Below are 6,685 nucleotides of genomic sequence, written 5' to 3'. Positions count from 1 at the left end.
TGTACATAATTTTCCAATGGTGACTTCCTTCTCTAGAGTGGTTTTTCAGCACGCCCCAAGCCTCTGCTGAAGCAGCACGAAGCAGGTACCTTCTCAACGAAGTGAAGTTCATTACCAGAATTTGAATTCGAACTACTTTGCCTAAACCGCCTGCAGTACAGTGACGAAATGTTCCTTCAGACGTTTCTTTGTAGCACAGTTTCATGAGTAGACTGAAATGCCCAATAATCAAATTGACAAAGAAGCACATTCAGAAGAGAAGAGTGAATTCATTCACGGAATAAAGAAAGGGGTAGAACCATGGCTCAAGGCGGCGCGTAGCTGAGTTCTCGTGAGCCTCTGGGGCCGCATTCGAGCCAAGCGGGCGTGCGCCGCTCTGAAGCATATCCGCGTAAATCCGGAAGTGTGACGCAGCTTGGGGGCCCTCACGCTGGCGGTCGCGTCGAAGCTGCGTGCACCCCTTCTCCCAGCTGGCCGTCCTCCCTTCGTACATCCACGTCCTCGCAATCCGGGGCCATCGATCACAGCGGCCAAGTCCTCTCAACTTGTGCTCCCCCGTTCGCTGTACACAGCCACCGGGCCAGCCACCATCTACAGCCGCTGTATGTCTGTCTCCCTTTTCTTCCCGTCTCCTAGCCGCTACCCCGTGGCTGCCACGCTCTTTGTTTCTGACTTGACCCGTCTGAGATTGAGGAGGGAAGGGATATACGTGGAAGGGGCGAGGCGGCGCGAATCGGAGCTTTCGGCGTTGCGGTATATCCCCAAGTCTGTGACCGCACCCTCACAGTCTTTGTCTCGGGTGCGTACACACATCTTCCATTAGCAGCGCCGTGTCGGCGTCTGGCCTCCCCCAGCAGGGTGGTCGTCCTACTAGCAGGCCTCATAATGACAAATGCCCCGAGCTATGTCACCGCGAAACACTACGGCCCCTTTTCGCCTGTCGCCAGAGGTTGCCACGGCGTTGTGGCCTAGTCGCTCTCCTCTGTCAACCCCCTCCCCCGCTCCCTAGCATGCTCCCAGCCCTTCTGAGCTCGACACCCACAAAGCAGAGCTCCCCTCGCCACATCTACTCCCGCCCGGAGCAATGGACTGTTACGAACGTCAATAACTTCCCGACTTCTTGGATGCTTACCTTCGTGTTTCTAAGGTGAACGATCTCCTTCGCAACGGTCTGGGTTGGGCCAAAACGGAAAAATGGGGCCGTGTTAGGGAGAGTGAATCGAAATCGGCGCGATAACTGCTGAACTTTTTTTTATGAATCTGTTTATGAATCCGAAATTGCGTTGAAATTGCCGGAAATATATTATGACAGTAACCTCTCAACATATATAGCTGTAAGATATATAGCACACCTTCTGAAGACGCCACAGCATTGTGAAAAATACAGAAACATCAGAGGAACAGTCATTTTATTTTTTGTCAAAGTGTTGTATAGTTTCGATCGTACGTTTCAGCGAGGTTAGGCCTTATATGTGTAAATCTGCGTAAATAAACATTGCTCAAGAGTCACAAGGTAAGAAGCGACCGGGCAGGAAAATTGTATAGCGAGCTGAAGAAATGCGCAGTATACTGGACCAAGAGCAGACAGTTTTCATTCTTAGGAACTGCTTCCCATCGGAATGCGTGCCTTCGGTCATACGAAGTCTGTCCTGATTGGTCGGGCCTGTTCGTACAAATGGCTATGTCGTACGAACAGCCTTGTGAATATGGCCAAGATTTCAAAGTTAAGACAAACCTGATTGGTAATGTAAACAAGCTTAACATTTCCGTAAGAAATCCGCGCGATGTTGTTAAATATCGCGCATCCAATGTCGCTGCTATAGGCTGTTACCCATTTCCTCGCGATATGTTTTTTTTTTCTGCTTATTCGTATTGAACGACTCTTGCGCAAAAAAAAGCTAGTTTTCTGCCTCCAGTAAGAAAAGTACGCTTTCGGGTTTTCCCCCGAAACAGGGTCCGTATTCACAAAACGCTTTTATGCCAGAAGGCTTCGTAATAACAAGTTCTAGCCAGACTTGATGCGGGACATATCATTAGCTAAGGCGGCCAAACAATGGCTAAGAGCACACACAGACGAAACACTTTTTGAATTCGGCCCAGATCCCTTTTACTGCTCGGTGTTACCCGTCGTGCTGGCTCAGTGGTGGCGATGTGCTGCTGCGGATAAAGGGGTCGCGGGTTCGATTGTTCGAAGTGGAGAACGCATTTCGAAAGGGCCAACGTGCAAAATTGCTCGTCCCCTGAAGTTTTAGAACACGTTAAGGAAACTTGAGGGCTCAAAACTAATCCTCGGTCCTTAACTATGTACAGTGCTTCTCACAGCACATATGTATGCTATATATATAAGATTGGGAAGGCAGGCGTCTTTATAGCCTACTCAGACAAGAATAATCAAATAAAGGTACGAAGAAAAAAATCTCAGCACGCACTAGTCGCTCAAACACAAGCACACGCTATTGTCGTCGATGCATGCAACCGGGATTTGTCCGCCCTTTTCAGGTTTAAAAACAATTTAAAAAACTAAGCAGAGCATTAAGAAAACCATGGCGAATAGACCAAGAGTCGGGCCTCAATAGCCTGCATTCTTTCGGCGGCTTATTCTTGTTTCCTTTCTTTTCTTTTCGTGCTTCTGCAACATTCGCTGCCTGTGGCAATGCCTACACAAAGCCACCAGATGAGTCGATGACTGGAATTTCGTTGTTGACATTGTGAAATGTTCACGCCCGAAAGAAAGCATAGAAATAACGAAATACGCCACAGTAATTTGCACTACCCACCGCACGGCTTTCGGTTCTCTTGTGAGCTTAGAGGAGGAAAGAACTTTATTGGGTCCTGAGGAACCCCTTCCCACCCACTCTTGGTTTAGTGGTCGGCAGGGGTCGCGGGCCGCACCCACGTTGGGACGGGAAGCCCGTGAGCCTCCGCCCTTTCGTGAGCCCTCTGGACGGCCCGGAGCTGGGTCTGGTGGTCTTCGCTTCGCAGGGCGTCCATCCAGTCTTCTTCTTTGCTGAACACGGTGCCGCTTAACGCGGAGCATTGCCAAAGCATGTGCGATAGCGAGCAGTACGATTCGCCGCAATCCGGACATTGCGGCTCTACGTCCGATGAATAAAGGCTCATTCTGCCTCTCGAGGGGAACGACCTTGTTTGCAACATTCTTTTTCCGGAACAGATCTGTTGGCACCGTGACCACACACTCTATTTTCGTGATCCCCGATTTCTAAAGGGTACGTACATTCTCACTCGTAACCACGGCTAAGAACACATTATCAATACTGTGAATGACGAAATTAACTTTTATTGGGCGAGCCTGCGCCCACAAGAACAGGCTACACTTAAAGCAAAACGATAGCGGCGAACAGAGTTGGCGACCGTCGAAATCTGATCTGCCGGTGAAGCGTGTCGGCTTTTATGCACGAGTCATCGAAGGTTCCAGAGTAATCGGTGGAGCCAGTGTATTTTCCAGAAAGTTCTACACAATTCACATCGCACATGCAATCAGATTACACAAGCTTCGGTGGAAATAGACAGCAGACAGAACCATCGGTAATATTCGAGAAACTTCCGATACATACTGGCGCGTCCCGCGCTGAGCGATAACAATTGTTAGGTGGTGAAAAGCGGTCACCCGCAAAGATAAACAAGTACACGTATCAATATTATTTATTGTATACGTGTAGACATGTATATTGAAGCCATATTGCTTATCCCTTTCGTTGACCCCTCCTATCTTCTCACTTCTTTTTTTTTTTCCTTTCACCAAACAACCGAGTAACTGGCCTAACCTTTCATCGAGGCCTACCTCTCAGCTTTTCCTTGAACACAAACAACTTTCGCATTCGTGTCCCGAACGTTCAGTACGTGCCAACAAGGCTTCGAAATTATGTGTATGCGCTAATAATTTACATCACCCAATTCTCCTTTTTTTTTATCCCCACCAAGCTACAGCGTCTCTAGGTGGAGTAGCGTACAGGGGAAGGAATAGAGTGTAACGAATTCTATTCATGTACGCTGGAGGAAAATGGCGCGCAGTATCATTGCAATTTTCTGAAAAGTATATTGCCGCTCCACATTTTCGTTCTTTCCCGCATTTCTTCGCCTTTGTCTCCCGCGCCTCGCCGTGGTGGGGGCGAGTGCACAGGCAACGCGCAGCGCCACTGTCATTGTCCTCATAATCATCGCCACGGCACCGTTCCTCGTCTCGAGCAACTGTTCTCCGCGAGAGTTGGTTGCCATAAGCAGCGGGGGCGGCATTAACATTCACCCAATGTCGCTCCCTGGAGTCCGAGCCGCCGTAAGTAATCACGCTGTCCTCCTCCGCGGGCTTGCTCATTAACCCCGCGCGGCCATCGCGGTGAGCTGCGCCACTTTTTTTCCACGTGATGGCGGCGGCGCTGGCACCTCGGAGAATCCATCGCCGTTCGCTCTATGTAGCGTACAGGTTACTAGTGTAGTAGACCTGTGCTGGAATAACCAGGACAAGCTAGGGCTCCCTCTGTTTGACTTGCTTTAACGGGGGGGAACAATTTGGGGGTGCCTGTGGTTCCGAGCGTCGTTCTTTTCAGTTATTTTTAGCGCGAATGAGTTGCGTTTATGGTTCTCTTCTTAAATGCCCTGCCCTGCCCTGTGTTCCGGTAATGAAGCGGGGTGTTTAATTGCGCTGCCGTAATTTGCCTTAATTATGAAGCAGGGCGCGTGGGGCGCCGAAGACCACATCAAAAGCTTTTCTCTCGCTTTATTTATTCTTCTTTTTTTCATTCTCGGGACCTTGTTTTTATTCGTCCAAGAAAGGGAAGCGCGATGAACCCGCAGATGACCAATCGCACTTCCTACGCTAGTTTTGTAAGGTCGAGGAAGTAGGTGGTGTTAGTCAGGTCGACAAACTACACGGCCACCGCACGTGAGTCGATGTTATGCAAGTGGCCTGAGAAGTGTCACTATGAAATTTTGGCCGGCTAATGTCCAGTATGGAAGAGCCAGGTAATACGCACGCCACAGTATTCGCATTTCAGTTTTGTCATGCATCAACATTCTGTACAAAGCAAGAAGACCTTAAGAACGAATTATAGGTGATCCTTGAGAGGGTAAACTAATTCAATTACATCGACGTTAAAAAGGTTATGTGGAATGAGAAAATACTTCATTCTATCTTAACTACTTTCTAGTTAAGGCACGGTGTTCGTCCACATTCACGCGTGGATTATTACAAATCCTTTAATTTCAGCCTCAGCGTTCACCATTTGAAGATAGCCCAATCAAGTAAGTTTCCCTTATTAAAATGTTCCTTGAACACGCTAATATGGCTTAAGGTGTTTGCTCTCCCTAAATATCTCTTCCTTCGCTCCATGCATTTCCTTTCCTTCTTTGTTGCAGTGTCATTATCTATATATATATATATATATATATATATATATATATATATAAACGAGAAGAAAAAGGGTTAACCGAGGGGCCCGATTTTTATAAGTCATATCATGAGAAGCCAACAAACACTGACACCAATGACCAAATAGGGGAAATTACTTGTGCTTAATAAATGAAAATAATGTAACGATAAATTAATGGAAATTAAAGTGGATGAAAAAACAACTTGCCGCAGCTGGGAACCGAACCCACCCAAATTGCGAATGCAAACACACCCAAATGCGAAATGGAAGGTTGTGGGTTCGGTTCCCGCCTGCGGCAAGTTGTTTTTTCATCCAGTTTAATTTCCATTAATTTATCGTTACATTATTTTCATTTATTGAGCACAAGTAATTGTTGACATTGTTGTCAGTGTTTGTTGGCTTCTCATGATATGACTTAAAAAAGTCGGACCCCTCGGTTAACCCCCTTTCTTCTCGTTTATTACATAACGAGGGTCTCGAATCCGGCAACATTCATGCCTTCAGGTAGCATATGTGGGTCTATTGACCAGTTGCCTTCACCCAAAAAGATAACGTTCGCGTGACGCCTGCGGCAGAAAAGGACGTTCCACGTCCGCCGCCAAGGTCTGTGAGTGGTGGCGCAGGCTAACACTCCCAGGGTTCTACTAGTACACATAAATACCCAAGAAAGTGGATGGGGAAACGCCGTCGCGGTAGCTCAATTGGTAGAGCATCGCACGCGAAATGCGAAAGTTGTGGGTTCGGTTCCCACCTGCGGCAAGTTGTTTTTTCGTCCACTTTAATTTCCATTAATTTATCGTTACATTACTTTCATATATTAAGGACAAGTAATGTCCCCTATGTTGTGATTGGTGTCAGTGTTTGTTGGCTTCTCATGATATAACTTTATATATATGTATATATATATATATATATATATATACCAGCTTTATCCCGAATGAATATGCGGAATGAACTTACGGAGTACATGGTACTCCTTAACTGTACGAAATCATACAAATTATAGAAATCGTAGTTGATTGATTGATTGTGAGTGAGTAACGGATAATAATACGCGAATAAAAACCCGGGCTATGAGGTACGCTGTAGTGGAAGGAACTGGTTGTATTGGGACCTCCAGGCGTTCTTTAATGTGCCTTAACGCGCAGTTGAAAGTAAGTAGATAAGAGTTTTTACATTCAGACATCATCATAAAGCAGGCGCCGCAGCCGATAATCGAATCCTCGACCTCGGACTCGCCAGCACAACGCCTTAGTGACTGAAGGGTCATGACGGGTGCGAGGGTAAAGGAACCAGAC

This window comes from Dermacentor variabilis, chromosome 4 (assembly GCF_050947875.1).
Source record: "Dermacentor variabilis isolate Ectoservices chromosome 4, ASM5094787v1, whole genome shotgun sequence".
NCBI classification, from domain to species: Eukaryota; Metazoa; Arthropoda; class Arachnida; order Ixodida; family Ixodidae; genus Dermacentor; species Dermacentor variabilis.
Note: the sequence above shows the minus strand (reverse complement) of the source record.